This window comes from Lepus europaeus, chromosome 6, assembly GCF_033115175.1.
Source record: "Lepus europaeus isolate LE1 chromosome 6, mLepTim1.pri, whole genome shotgun sequence".
In the NCBI taxonomy this organism is placed as follows: Eukaryota; Metazoa; Chordata; class Mammalia; order Lagomorpha; family Leporidae; genus Lepus; species Lepus europaeus.
The window spans coordinates 63,842,956-63,859,349 of record NC_084832.1 but is presented as its reverse complement, the minus strand read 5'-3'; the positions used below and the strand labels follow the sequence as shown (position 1 = coordinate 63,859,349).

Sequence of the window (16,394 nt, the reverse complement as noted above, 5' to 3'; positions counted from 1 at the left end):
TTCACAGATGAGGAAAGTTGGTAAGTGCTACTCATAGAAACACTTTGCTTTTTCTGGATGGGGGGCTGGGGCTCCCAACACTATTATGGCCTAGGGTATGTAACAGGTTACAGGAAGAAATTGTAGCTATTGTTGTTCAACAAATCCAAGAGCTGATGTGGATCGTACATGTGGTTTTTTTGTTTTGTTTTGTTTTGTTTTTGACAGGTAGAGTTAGCCAGTGAGAGAGAGAGACAGAGAGAAAGGTCTTCCTTTTTCCGTTGGTTCACCCCCCAAGTGACCACTATGGCTGGCGCGTTGCATGGATCCGAAGCCAGGAGCCAGGTGTGTTTTCCACTTAAGATCCTTGTTGGATGATCCATTCCAGCTCTGTACCAGACACAATAGGGAATGCTTTTACACAAATTTATGCTCATTCACAATAAAACCATGAGAGTAGTTAGAATTAGTTTAGTAGAACGATAGCTTTGCAGAACTCCTTGGAGGAATATTTATATATATCCCCATGTGCACATCCCTGTAGCCTCTCAATTGTGCTTCAGGAAATTCCATTTATATATATTACAATTTATATGGTACCCACTGGATTTATATTCATAGAGGCTTTGCATATATGGTTTTTTGATAAAGAATTATTTATTTATTTGAAAGGCAGAGTTACAGAAAGGCATAGGCAGAGAGAGAGAGAGAGAGAGAGAGAGAGGTCTTCCATCTGCTGGTTCATTCCCCAAATGGCTACAATGGCCAGAGCTGAGCTGATCTGAAGCCAGGAGCCTGGAGCTTCTTCTAGGTCTCCCACATGGATGCAGGGGCCCAAGGTCTTGGCGATCTGCTACTGCTTTCCCAGGCCATATCAGAGAGCTTGATCGGAAGTAGAGCAGCCAGGACTTGAACTGGTGCCCATATGGGATGCCAGCCTGCAGGCAGTGGCTTTACCCGCTACTCCACAGCGCCAGCCCCTGCATATAATGTTTTATATACTGAATTAATTAAGATAAGCTAACTGCCTTAATGGATCAACCAAAAATCTATAATTACTCCAGTTTGTTTCTTGCAAAAGTTAAGTAGTTCAGTAGCTACAGTCCAAGGCCTTTCCGTACCTAGGCTTTTAAAACCTAATTTCCAAGGTTTCCTATGGGTGGAGGTTGAGGGTCTTCTCTATTTAAGTCTGTTAGAAAGGGAGATTTTAGGGGAGGGGGCTCAAAGTAATGTATATCACTTCCACTCTTATTATACTGGTTATAATTTAGTCATAGGTCACTTCTATTTGCAAGAGAACCTAAGAAATGAAGTTTATCCATATGGCCAAGAAGAAGTTAGAACATGGATTTTGATGTCCAGCCAGCGGTTTCTACTTACCTGCGTGGTCAACAAGAAATAAATTCATATAATTATGCTTCAAATAGAATACATTAGTAGTGAAAGAAAGGAACTTTCACTTAAGATATTCACTTCTGCATTTTCCCTCTTTCAGGCAAAATTGTGAATTAATATATAACAACAGTCAACTAGCAACCGAAATCTCACATTGAGGAAAAAAAGCAAATTTTTGCCATTAACTGTCAAATTCAGAATTCAGACTTCTTCCTTGATGCTTATCTTAGAGGTACATGGCATTAAGCTCCTTTTTAACTACACTGTTAGAAAATGATATTTGAAAAACACTAAATTTTTCAGACAACCAAGGTTATAATTGCTGAGAGACACACAATAATTACACAAATGAAGACAGCATTTTGTTTAGTGTATTTATTTCCTTTGGGTAAACTGTCAAAATCCTCAAATTGCCCTCAGTTACTCAGTTTTTAACAGAGGTACTGCATGGTTGCATTTCTGAAATCATAAACAGGAAGTATGTTATACAAATGTCAGTAAAACTGTTTTTCTGCCTCCCATGCTTTAATGTTAATTTCTGATTTTTATGTGTATTTAGAATGACTACATGAAAACAAACAGTAATATTACCTGATGAGTTTTCTTTGGCAACCTAACACTTTAGGGCATGGGGAAAACCTGTAAAAATTAAAAATAAAAAAACCCCAAATGCTGTACTTTCATGGAGGAGGGAAAGGAAATGACTGAAAAACTGCTGTAAATTTGGCTTCATTATAAATTGCTTTTAGGTACAGGTTGCCCAGCTTTATTACTGCCAGAAGACAGTGTGGATGGAGCAAGGAGCCAGAGAGTAAATGACTCTTGATTTAACTAGTTGAAATCTACTACTGAAAACACTGTTATTCTTTGTGCAGCCTAACTTGAGCAATTCCTTGAATGTGTTCCACTACATTAATTCCTTCATGAGACAAATAAAGAATAGCTTAAATATTACAGAATTCCAAGATATCACCTCTTCTCTGTGAAGAGGAAACTAAGGGTCTTTATTAATATTTTCTATATAACATCATTTATCTAGACATTTCTATGGAAATTTCAAGGAAAAGATTCAAATTGAATAGTCTAGAATTTTTTGTATTGCTTTAAATATGTCTGGAGAAATGTTGCCAACACATAGATGCTTTTATAACCTTAAAATGTTTTCCTTGAGAAATGATTTTTTTCTTCATTTGTTATTAAACTGAACACTGAATAAATGACTTATGCAAAGTCACATGCTCTATGAGTGAAATAACAAAACCCAGAACATATGTTCCAAAACATCCCTGAGAGACCACATTGACCAGGGAATCTGTCTTAAAAGACAAGACGGGGCAGGCAAATTGTGGCACAGCAGGTTAAGCTACCATTTGACAAACTGACATCCCATACCAGAGTAGTTGGTTTAAGTCCCAGCTCCTCTGTGCCTCTGATGCAGCAGGAGATCTGGCTTCAGTCTGGCCTAGGTCCCCACTGTTGGCATTTGGAGAGTGAACCATGGAAGATCCCCCCCTCTTCTCTTCCTCTTCTCTTCTCTTCTCTTCTCTTCTTTCTCTCTCTCTCTCTCTGTCACTGCCTTTCAAATAAATACATAAGTCTCAAAAAAAAAAAAAAAAAAGAGGCAGCAGGGGCAGGCGTGTGGCACAGCAGTTAAGACATCACCTGCAATGCCCACATCCCATACCAGAGTGCCTAGGTTAAAGCTGCAGTTCTACTTCCAATCCAGCTTCCTGCTGATGTGCACCTGAGAGGCAGAGGATGACTGAAGTACTGGGTCCCTACCACCCATATGGGAGACTTAAATTGAGTTCTGGGGTCCTGGATTTGACTTGGTCCAGCCTTGGCTGTTGCAATCATTTGGGGAGTAAGCAGCAGATAGATGTTCACGCTCTGTGCTTCTGCCTGGATGCGTCTCTATCTGCCTTTCAAATAAATGAAAGAAAAAAAAATAAAGCAGTAATCTGTCATATATATTTTTTTCTGCAGCACATGAGGCACTACAGGGTGGCACATACAATATATAAAATATTTGAGGCATTATCTTATAACTGAAAATACTACATGTACAGAAATGTTACGCATGAGTGTGAAAAGTAATATAACTAAGAGTACACTGATTAAATACAAATTATAAATAACTGCTGAGGGGATGGGGAAAATATGACTTACAACTGTACTAGATTAGGGCCAGTGTCTAGCCTAGCAGTTAAGACACTGGTAAAGATGTCCATTTTCATATTCAAGTCCCTGGTTTTGATGCCCAGCTCTGGCTCCTGACTCCAGCTTCTTTCCAATGCAGACCCTAGGAAGCAGCAGCCATGGCTCACGTAATTGAGTTACTGCCATACACATACATGGGAGGTCTGCATTGTTGTTCTGGCTCCTGGCTTTGGTTCCAGCCCAGTCCTGGCCATGGTGGGCAAATGGAGAGTCAACCAGTGAATGGGAGCTTATTTTCTCCCTTTTATTCTGCCTCTTAATTAAAAAAAAAAAAAAAACTACAGTTGATTGATAATGGCTATAAATTTTCCTTCATTAGCCTTTAAATATCTATAGAATTTATAACATGTAACTGTCCTCATTCTTTTTTCTTTAATGGTTTTTTTTTAAAGAAGGGTGGGTCTTGGCATTTTTTTTATAAAGATTTATTTTATTTATTTGAAAGAGTTACAGAGAGAGGTAGACAGAGAGAGAGGTCTTCCATCTGCTGGTTTACTCCCCAGATGGCCGCAGCGGCCGGAGCTGCACCGATCTGAAGCCAGGAGCCAGGATGTTCTTCCAGTCTCCTACATGGGTGCAGGGGCCCAAGGACTTGGGCCATCTGCTACTGCTATTCCAGGCCACAGCAGAGAGCTGGATCAGAAGAGAAGCAGCCAGGACTAGAACCAGCGCCCATATGGGATGCCAGCGCTTCAGGCCAGGGCATTAACCCACTGCACCACAGCGCAAGCCCCTGTCCTCATTCTTGATGTCAGTGATGTTTGTCTTTCTTTTTCCCTGATCAGCTTAATGCTTTGTCAGATTTACTGATCTCAAAGAGCTAGGTTTTTATTTTATTGATATTCTCAGTTTATATTTTTTCAATTTCATTACTTTCTACTTTGCTCTTTATTGTTGCCTTTCTTTTGCTTCTTTTTAATTTGCTATTCTTTCTAGTTTCTTAAGGTGGTAGCTGAATTTTTTTTTTTTTTTTTTGACAGGCAGAGTGGACAGTGAGAGACAGAGAGAAAGGTCTTCCTTTGCCGTTGGTTCACCCTCCAATGGCTGCCGCGGTTGGCGCGCTGCAACCGGCGCACCGTGCTGATCTGATGGCAGGAGCCAGGTGCTTCTCCTGGTTTCCCATGGGGTGCAGGGCCCAAGCACTTGGGCCATCCTCCACTGCACTCCCTGGCCACAGCAGAGAGCTGGCCTGGAAGAGGGACAACCGGGACAGAATCCGGCGCCCCAACCGGGACTAGAACCCAGTGTGCCGGCGCCGCAAGGCAGAGGATTAGCCTAGTGAGCCGCGGTGCCGGCTACTGAAGTCATTTTTTAACACAGGTATTTTGTACACAAATTTTCCCTACATACTCCTCTACTGATACATCACAAATTTGATGTTTTTTTTTTTTTTTAAATTTCATTCAGTTCAAAATGCTTTCTAATTTCAACCTATGTTTCTTGTTCAGTCAATGGATTATTTAAAGCAGGTTAGTGGGGGCTGGAGCTGTGGTGAGCAGTCTCTGCCTCTCTCAGTATAACTCTGACTTTTAAATAAATAAATAATTTTTTTTAAAAAAAGCAGGTTAATTAGAAGCATGTTTTTCCCCCCAAATATTTGGGGATTTTCCAGGTAGTTTTCTGTTATTGATTTCTAATTTAATTGTACTGTGGTCAGAGAACATACTTTGCATGACTTGAAACCTTTAAAATTATTGAGATTATGTTTTATGGCCTAGAATAGGGGTTGTCAAGCTTTTTCTGTAAAGGTTCACACAGTAAGTATTTTAAGTTTTGTCAGCCACAATGTAGTAGCCTCTGTCATATATTTTCTTTCTTTTTCTTTTTAAAGAAAATTTTCAAAATGCAAAAACAATTTTTAGTTGAAGGGCTATTTAAAAAAAAGACTAGATTTGCCCTGAGAGGCACAATTTGCTGGCTCCTAGCCTAGAATACAGTTTAGCTGGGTGTATGTTTCATTCACATTTTAGAGAAAATGTGTATTCTAATATTAGTGGTAGTTTTAGAAAAGCCAAATAAATACTACTTGTTGATAGTATTAAGTTGCTAAATTTCTTTTTTTAAAAAAATAAGGATTTATTTCATTTATTCAAAAGGCAGAGCCACAGAGAAAGAGAGGGGGAGAGCTAGAGATATCTTAAATCCACTGGTTCATTTCCCAAATGGCCACAACAGCCAGAACTGGGCCAGGCCAAAGCCAGCAGTCAGGAGCTTCATCCAGGTCTCCCACATGGGTACAGGGGCCCAAAGACCTTAGCCATCTTCCCCTGATTTCCCAGGTGTGTTAGCAGGGAGCTAGATCAGAAGTAGAGCATCTGGGACTCAAATCAGCACCCATATGGGATGCTGGCATTGCAGGCAGTGGCTTAACTTGCCCTAAGCTGCTAAATTTCTACTTGTTTTAGCAATTATTGATAGATAGGTATTGAAATCTCTGACTATAACTGTGGATTTCTCTGTTTCTCCTTATAATTCTGTCACTTCTTGCATTGCTTATTTTGTAGCTCTATTAATTTGTGACAAAAATATTGAGGATTTTTATATCCTCCAGATTAACTGGCCTCTTTATTATGAATGATCATCTTTATCCCTGGTAACATTCTTTTCCCTGAAATCTATTTTATTTCATGTTATTATAGGTATATTAGTTTTCTTTTAACTGGTACCATCATGAGTTTGTATATCTTTTTCCACTCTTTTTTTGTTAAAGTTTTATTTATTCAAAGGCAGGGAAAGATACCTTCCATGCACTGTTCACTCCCCAAATGGCCACAACAGCTGAGACTGGGCCAGGCCAAGGTTAGGAGCCTGAAACTCTTACATGGGTTTTCCAGGTAGGTGGCATGGGCCCAAGAATTTGGGCCATCTTCTGCTGTTTTCCCAGGCACATTTGCAAGGAGCTGGATCTGAAGCAGAACAGCTAGAACTGAAAAAAGCCCCACAGTATAGGATGCCAGCATTGCAAGCACAGGTTAACTTTCTGCACGACAGTGCCAACCCCCATTCTTTTAATGTTTTGTATCCTAATTGTAAAGTGTTTCTTATTGACATTATGTAGTTGGGTCTTGCTTGTTATCCAATCACATAATCTTTGCCTTTTCATTGGGATGTTTAAGTCATTTATTCTTAATGTGATCATCTATATGATTAGATTTAATTAAGTCTCATCTCTCTTTTCTATTTGATTCATCTTTTCTTTATTCCTTTCCCCCTCTTTTTCTGTCTTATTTGGGGTTGGCTATTCTTTCATGATTCTATTTTATTTCCTTGATTGGCTTAGCTATAATAGTTGTCTTATCTTGCTGGTTGCTTTAGGGTTATGGTATACATCTTAAGGTTACTCCAGTCTGTCTTCAAGTAATATGACACCACTTCATATATAAAAATCATATAGCATAGTTCCATTTCTCTTCTCCTGTTCCTTATGTTATTGTTATCATATGTTTTCCTTAGAAATGTAAACTCCCCAACTCGCTGCTATTGTTTTGTTGAAACACTTGCTTACCTTAAAGGAGAATGAAATAGGAAGAAAAAAAAAAACTTAAATATTTACCCACGTAGTTACCATTTCCAGTGTCTTATTTTTTTGTGTGCATCTATATATACTTTTATCTGGTATCATTTTCCTTCTTCTTGAAAGACATATTTAACATTTTTATAGTGTGTTCTGATGGTGAAGAATTTTTTCAATTTTTGTATGTCTGAAAACATCTTTGTTCTCTTTGTTTTTGAAGGATATTTTGCTGAGTATAGAACCTTAGGTTAACAGGTTTTTTTTTTTTTCCTTTCATTACTTTAAATATGCTTCACTGTTTCTCACTTGCAATGTTTCTGATGACACATCTGCCATAATCCTTATTTTTGTTTTTCTATTATATGCGTATTTTCTCTGGCTGCTTTCAAGATTTTTTCTTTATCACCGGCCTTGAGCAATTTGATTATGATATACATTAGCATAGTCTGTTGTTGTTGTTGTTGAACTTCTTGAATTCTGGGTTGGTAGTTGTCATCAAATTTGAAAAATCTGGCCATTATTATTATTTATTTTTTTTATTTTTCACTGGCAGAGTGGACAGTGAGAGACAGAGACAGAAAGGTCTTCCTTTTGCTGTTGGTTCACCCTCCAATGGCCGCCGCGGTAGGTGCGCTGCGGCCCGCGCACCGCGCTGATCTGATGGCAGGAGCCAGGTGCTTCTCCTGGTCTCCCATGGGGTGCAGGGCCCAAGCACTTGGGCCATCCTCCACTGCACTCCCTGGCCACAGCAGAGAGCTGGCCTGGAAGAGGGGCAACCGGGACAGGATCAGGGCCCCGACCGGGACTAGAACCCGGTGTGCCGGCGCCGCAAGGCAGAGGATTAGCCTAGTGAGCCACGGCGCCGGCCGCGCCATTTTTTTTTCAGATACCTCTTCTGTCTGTCTCTATGCTCTCTTTTGATGAGTCCAATGACATGTATAAGAGGTCTCTAAGAATATGTTTCTATAGCTCACTGATGATACTCTTGTCATTTTAAAAATTCTTTTCTCTTTTTCATTTTGAAGAGTTTCTTTTGTTAGGTCTTTATGTCACAATTCTTTTCTTCTGCTATATCTAACATGCCATGAATCCCACTTACTGAATTTTCAACTCAGACATTGTAATTTTCATCCCAGAAACTGAGTTTTTTTTTTTTTATGTTTTCCATATCTCTACTTTTTGAACATACAGAATAGAGTTATAATAATGTTTAATGTCCTTGTCTGCTAATTCTAACATCTGTGTCAGCTTAAGGTCACTTTCTTTTTTATTTATTTATTTATTTATATATAGGCTTATAGAGTTACAGAGGGGCAGAAGCAGAGAGAGAGAGGGAGGTCTTCCATCCACTGGTTTACTTCCCAGATGGCCACAAGGGCCAGAGCTGCACCAATCCAAAGCCAGGAGCCAGGAGCTTCATCCAGGTCTCCCACGTGGGTGCAGGGGCCCAAGCACTTGGGCCATCTTCTGCTGCTTTCTCAGGTCATATCAGAGAGCTAGTTTGGAAGTGGAGCAGCTGGGTCTCGAACCAGCACCCATATGGGATGCTGGTACTGCAGGTGGCGGCTTTGCCCACCACAGTGCCAGCCCCAAGGTCATTTTCAGTTGATTAATCTCACCAATAAGAAATTGTTTCTGTGCCTAGTAATCTTTGATTGGATGGAAGACATTATGAATGTTAGCTTGTTGATTGCTGCATATTCATCTATTCCTAAAAATACTCCTAAGTTTTGTTCTAATGCAGTGAAGTTACTTGGAAAAATTTGATACATTGGGTCTTACTCTTACAATATGCCAAGGAGTTAGTCTACAGCTTATTATTCAGTGAACAATAATGGAGTAGCTAAATAATTTACTGCAAGGAAATCTTGAGTTTAGGACTCAATTCTACAAAAGACTTTCTAAATAACTTTTGCAATTTATTTAATCCCCTTCCTAATAAAAAAAGGAAGATAACAAGATTGAAGAATTTTTATTTTCATTAAAAACTGAAAACTACTCTGAAATAATAAGAGAGTGAGGGGGAGAAAAAGTGAGGACACTGAGCATTCCAGACACTTATTTTTTGGTAAGTTAATAATTGGCCTAAAATATATCAATGCATTTTATTCTGAGGATAGTGGCTAAAAAGGAAATTTGAGTCAGAACAACTTGGATACACGTCAGACTCCTCCACACATAACCTGTTTGAGCCTCAGTTTTCCTATAAATACCACGTTCTTTTACAATGTAATGTAGCAGAGAAAATACTGTTAATTCCACTGAACTAAAATATACAGGGGTGGGCACTGTGGTGTAGCAGGCTGTGCTTGAGATGCCCATATCCCATATCAGAGCACTTGGTTCAAGTCATGACTACTCTTCCAATTCAGCTTCCAGCTAATGTGCCTGGGAGGTAGCATATGATGGCCCAGGTACTTGGGTCCCCACTACTTATGTGGGAGACCCAGATGGAGTTTCTGGCTCCTGGCTTCAGCATGGACCAGCCTCAGCTATAGTGGACATTACGGGAGTGAACCAGTGGATGGATGATCTTGATACGATATCTCTTTGTCTCTCTCCCTCCCTCCCTCCCTTCCTCCTTCCCTCCCTCCCTCCCTCCCTCTCTCTCTCTCTGTCTCACTCTTTCTTCCGCTCTCTTCCCTTTCAAGTAAATAAATAAGTCTTTAAAATATAAGATGTACAGAAAAAGGTAATTTAACATTTCTTGGTAACAAGTAAATTACACATCCAAATTAGATATTCTACCCTTTGCTGTCTCCCACGCAATTTTCAAATGGTTTAAATGAACCAATGAAACATTCATGATTTTAAAAATACATTCCAAGTGAGACTCAGATTCAAATATTATACACTTGTTTATGATTCTTGCTTAGTTCCTTGTGATACTACTACTACTCGTCCATATCAGCTTCTTAACACTTAATTCCAGAACTCTATAATTTTAAGCCGAATATGCAGGACAGTGCTATCCCAGATAAATTCCAATGCTAAAGTTAAATTCCACGTCTCCTTTATGTACAGACACACCAAATTGTTGAACAGGAACAATCCGAAGTGATTAATGTTTGAACGTATAGCTGACAACGTAAGTCCATTATTCATGAGTGAATCTCACTAGACAAGATCAGTTCAAAATCTTTTCCATTCCTAAAGTATTAGCTTTTATGGCCAAATATATCCTTTTCAAGAAGACAACAAGAAAGTTATATAAAATCTCTTTTATCTTATTCTACCAAATACTTGTTTTAGCATTATTTCAGAATAACATTATCTGTTTTGCCTAGTAACTGGAGCTGAAAAATTATCTCAGAGAATAAAATGGAATCACTCTAAGCCAAGCCCTGTAACTCTTGATTTGTTTTTAGATTTTTTAAAAATATTAAAACTCATAATTAGTAAGTATTTTAATTACCACTGGATAGGGATTCTCAAGAATTAGAAACTAGCAACCTCTGCTAACTCGTATTGTGACCTATATTCTTCTACCAATGAATGCTTTGTGTGAGAAGTACTTATTTGCTTATTTTTGTTCCAGCCTTTTCATTTTCCAGCAGCCTCTTTCATGTTTCCTATCTATTTCTTCTAAAATTATACTGTTCTGAGCTCTGTGCTTTGTGTTCCAAGCTTGAGAGAAAGAAAATTCTAATGGTGTACTTTGTTTCTTGGAGAGTACTAAAATACTTTTTGTATGTTTGTTTTTATTTTTATTTTATTGTGGTAAGAACACTTAACATGAGATCTACCCTCTTAACAGATTTTGAAGAGTTCTAAAATATTCTCAGCCTATTCTGAGAACCAGAGTGCTTGAGTTACCCAAAAAAGAAAGTAAGAAGAAAAAGGAAAGCTGAAAGGCAAGAGAGAGGGAGGGAGAAAAAAGAGATTGATTGTTCTTAGGAGGGTTTAAAGTGGTTTTATGGAGTCAGGAAGGCATAAGGACTATCTCTTGATGAACGTAACTCTTTTCCTTTTGATGTGATTGGAAAGACTTTTCAGCCGAGAGTTAAAACTCAAATTTTAGTTCCAATTTTGCCACTATTTTTCGGTATGGTTTCCAATCTCCCAAAACTGGGGCCAGCCACAATTATTATACTTGAGAGAGTTTCAAAGTCTCAGTAGTCAAAATGGATAGACAGTTGAAATGCTGGCACTGTGGGAAGGTGGACCCATGGCCCCAGCCAGAATATTAAATCACTCACTTATTTGTACAATAATGAGTGTCTTGTGGTATTGGTAATGAGGAAGTGTGATTAATAGGATAACTTTGAATTTTCACTCTGAATTTTCAGTTTGTATGACACTCTCATGTTCCAAGGGGGTAAGCATCAATTAGTCTTCTCCCTGTCATATGCTACTAGAAATAGACTTGGCTGAGTATAAAGGAAACTGAAAAGCAGCATGTTATACAACCATGCAATTGCCTAGAACCTGGTCTCTGAAAGACCAGATTGGGACAAGGGGAACTTTTGGTGTTCTGGCAGGCTAAAGCCACTGAAAAAATATAAGGCATCTTCTTAAATATCAACTTTATTCAGAGATTTTTGAAAAAATGTATAATCACTATATTTATACTACGTAGAAATAGTATGATATATAATACAAAATTTATATAGGTAAAACAAAACATTGAAACAAGAAAATTTTAGCTTGGGATCAGCTTTTAAAGGAATTATTCACTTTTCTCAGCTGTTAACCATACTTTTGTGGAAAAGTTTAAGGTGCAGTGAATTGATGATCACTTAACATTGGTATATTGGAACCTATACTAGTTATGGAGATCAGTGGTGGTGATGGTTACCCAATATGCATATACTGAACACCACTGAACTGTATACTTAACAAATACACAAATATTTTACCACAACTCAAAAATTTGATGGAAAAAAATCTCTACTAAAATTAAATATTATAAACAAATGTAGGTTATTCTGAGGTTATTATTTAGTTTAAATATGCATGTCTACGCTTACCACTATCCACTGCTACTCTGCTCATAAATCAGTTCTTATGCTTATGAACACTGTACCTGATTCCACATTCTTGAAATATCCATCATTCTTCTTACCAGTTCTCACTGTGTGGCTTTCATTGTGCCTTCATTCATCATTGCCTACCATACTGTCCAAGTTCCTGATGAGACTCTAGAAGGGAACAGGAATGTACATAAGCAAGCCCATTTGAAATAGTCCTCAAATAAAGATAAATAGGTTTTCAATGAACACCCTACCAGAAAATCTACTTCTATTTAAGATTTATTTTATTTATTAGAAAGGCAGAGTTACAGAGAGAGAGAAAGAGAGAGAGAGAAATAGAGATCTTCCATCCACTGGTTCACTCCTCAAATGGCTCCAACAGCTGATGCTGGGCCAGGCCAAAGCCAGGAGTCAGGAACTTCAACTGGGTCTCCCATGTGGGTGTAGGGGCCCAAGGACTTGAGCCATCTTCCCTTGCTTTCCCAGACACATTAGCAGGGAACTGGAACAGAAGTGGAACAGCTGGGACTTGAACCCATATGGGATGCCAGCATCACAGGCAGAAGCTTAATGAATTATGCCACAATGCTGGCCCCAGAAAATCTGCTTCTAAGACTGTATCCTAAAAAATTAAGTAAGGCATATTTGTATTATCTTTAATATCAACTGTTTATAATGAGAAAGAAGACAAAAATTTCAGTAATATTTACTCAATACAAGATTATCATTTGCTTATTCATTAAACAAATATTTGTAGCATTAAATAAAATACAGCTCTTGCCCTCAGAGGTCTTTTTTAATATTTATTTATTTATTTATTTGAGAGGCAGAATTAAAGATAGAGGGAAAGACAGAGATCAAGGTCTTCTCTCTGCTGGTTCACTGCCCAAATGGTTGCAATGGCCAGAGCTGACCCAATCTGAAGCCAGAAACTTCTTCCTGGTCTCCCAGGTGGGTGCAGGGGCCCAAACACTTGGGCCATCTTCCACTGCTTTCCTAAACACATTAGCAAGGAGCTGGAAGGACTCATACTGGTGTCCATATGGGATGTCAGCACAGGTGGAGGCTTAACCTGCTATGTCACAACAATGGCCACTCCCTCACAGTTCTTAAAGACGCATTTAAACAGTTTTGGATATTTTTATTCCTCTCACTGATTCTCATTACTTAATTGCCCAATCATCCCCTCCCTTGTTCACTGAGGACTTTGGCCCTCTGCATACAGTATCTGTTCCCCTGCATTTTTCTGTCATCGTCATCTTCTACTTCAGTGTCAAAATGGAAAACCGGTCCAAAAACAGTATCTGCTTCCAGCCTAGGCCTTCCTCCTAAACCTCAGTCTCATATATATATACAGAGCTCCCTACCAAACTTCTCTATGTGGATATCCATTGGTGCTTAATCTTCCAAATTCATTAGCTCTTCACTGAGCTCCGCTCATTCCTCTACTACTCTTTCCTAGTATTCCATCTCTCTCTCTCTTTCCCCCTCTCTTACACACACACACACACACACACACACCTCTACCTCCCAAAGCCCTGTTCTTCCTCCACTTGTCCCTGTCCTGGTTCATGATACCACCATTGTACGCTACAACCAGGCCAGAGGAGTTATTCTGGACTTTGCTTTCATCTCTGTCTCAGCCATCACTGTCCTAGTCCAAAAGCTTATTATTTCTCTTCATGACTGTAAAACCACACAAAAAATACTTCCATTTATTTAAAAATATTAAAAATTAAAGAGCACTTTACAACATTCTCCCTAGTATTTAAATTATCAAATGATGACAGATTGCTTATTAGCAAACTATGAAGATTATACAGATACATATATAGCTTGCACTGTCCCAGCACTATTTTCAGAGTTCAGAAACCTTGTTTATACCCCAGTACCTAACAGTGGTCAGCATATAGCAATTGTTGCTTACCTTTTGAACAAAAGTAAACATGAAATATTTTTAAATATCTATACTAATTACTAAGTTGCATGTTAAGCAGTTCAGTGAATAACAGGACTCAGATTAATTTTATAAGACAAAATGCAATTTTTATACCTTGTCAGTTCACCAAAATTCTTTGAAACACTCCAAGTCCCCATATACTTACATGCATTCATATATCAGGAATTAGATTCCCTACAAACTGAGGGTCCCTTCACTCCCATCCTACTGTCACGGACAGTACTTAACTTGTCTGTGCTCCCCTACTTTCTAACCAAACTCCTAAAATGATGAAAGTAAATGCCCTTTCTTGGCCAGCCTTAGAGTTAAGAGTGGACCCTCTATTCTCTGATGCCTGAAAGATGGAATCTTCCATTCCACAGGTATCAAACTGTAATTTTCCTGAAGAAGAGAGAGTACAACATTTCATAATGGTAAAGTGATCAAATTTACTACTCATATACAAAAGCCTGCCTTCGTGAGTTGGGAAAGGAGATGGGGAGAGAGGTGTATCTTTAAGGTGCCTTCAGAAGCAATGCTTTCCCATCATTCCTGATTTTTTTCCTCAGTTTTTTTAGTGCACATACATTTTATAAATAGGGGGGAATGTTCAAAAGTAAGTCCACAGGTCTGGATTTAAGGACAAATAAAAGCCATGTACAAATTTTTTATATTGAGTGATTTAGAAGAAACCTTGAACTTCAATTTAACAGCTGTGTACTAATAACATTTTTTACCATCTGAAGGATTATAATTAAACTTTAGGAGTTCCAATTTTATATAAAAGGAAAGGAAATGTGAGTATAAGTAAAGGTAGAGGAGGAACTGTTAGATTTAGTCACATGCTCTAGGAAGTTTTCAGGAAAAGATTTCCTACCTAGTGTGCTGCATCAGTAGTTCTGAGGTTTAGTAAAAGTATTATGAGTAAGTCATGTCAGCCTTGGGTTGTTTGACCAGTGACATAAACTATTGTAAAACAAACTATGCTTATACAAATACATCCTCTAAGAAGGGAGAAGTTATTTGATTAAATACGAGCATATTTTCCTATATGGAAGGTTGAGATGAATTTAATTTTCTGTTTCACGTCAAACCTGTCTTATGTTTTTTTAAGAGGCTCTTTAAAATTAGCCATACAGTCTGTATCAAGTTCACTGGGTCAAAAGTTAACAGTATGGGGTCATCAAGTAAATTAAATGTTAACAGCAAAAATTAAAGGACTTAAATTAAAAACATAGGGCCTAATCCCATGATGAAAAAAGTGAGGTAAAAGTATTCCCACAACAGCAATAAACTGTTCGCCTATTTAAAATAAATTGCTTCTTCAGAGCTGCTTGCATTTTTTTGTCAAAAGGGAATGTGACATATTTTATTCTCTTTATTTTCCCATAGATTTATTCTTTAAGAAATAAATTTTATATATTAAGAATAGAAGTGTAGCTCAACTGTCTTAGAAAACTGGTCATACATCCGTAGTCATATCTGCTAGAAACTAGAGTCTCAATTTTAGTTCTGTTTATTAAAAACAAATAAGAAATGAATGTTAAAGGAGTCCTGGTTCCTGGTGCTCAACTGCCAAGACAAGCTTAAGTCCAAGTCAATAAAATATCTGAGGAAGCCATGAGTTGTAATTTTTTAAAGTTTTTCGCTTGATATGAACTTTATTTTATTAAAATGCTTTAATTTTCTTTTGAAAAAAAAAAAAAAAAAACTATTGGGGCCAGCATTGTAGCATAACAGTTAAGCTGCTGCCTGCAACACCAGGGTTCCATATGGGCACTAGTTCAAATCCCAGGTGCTCCGCTCCCTATCCAGCTCCTGGCTAATGCTCCTAGCAAAGCAGTGGAGGGTCCAAAGTGCTTGGTCCCCTGCACCCCTGTGGGAGACCCAGATAAAGCTCCTGGCTCCTGGCTTTAGCCTGGCCAGGCCTGGCCAACCCCCGCCTTTGCAACCATTTGGGGAGTGAACTGGCAGATGTAGGCTCTCTCTTTCTCTCTCTCTCTAATTCTGCCTTTTCAATAAATAAATCTGTAAACAAAAAAAAAAAAAGGAAAAACTGTCAAGAATAGATCCATTTCTATTTTTATCAGTCCTTTTTATTATCAAAAATTGCTCCTTGAAAACTAGAATTTTATGGGTAGAACAAAAAGCTAATACCAACCTGTGGTATATTTCAGTCTATCTATCATGGATACACCATTCTGGTACATGCTGGTATACACCATTTTTGAGAAGGGTCTTGTTAAACTGGGGAATAACAAGAAAGAAGCCAAGATAGTGTAGGGTCTAGAATGATAAAAACCATTAAAGAACACATTAAATGATGTTTGAATATGGGAATTCAATTATCTCCATTTATTAATAATAGTAAATA

The 16,394-nt window shown here is 38.2% G+C and overlaps 1 long non-coding RNA gene across 2 annotated transcripts in view; it reads left to right on the top strand.

Moving 5' to 3' along the window:
• LOC133761667 (uncharacterized) overlaps positions 1–16,394 on the top strand; it is a 123,317-nt gene that overhangs the window by 18,461 nt on the left and 88,462 nt on the right. The gene's annotated exons all lie outside the window — the stretch shown is intronic.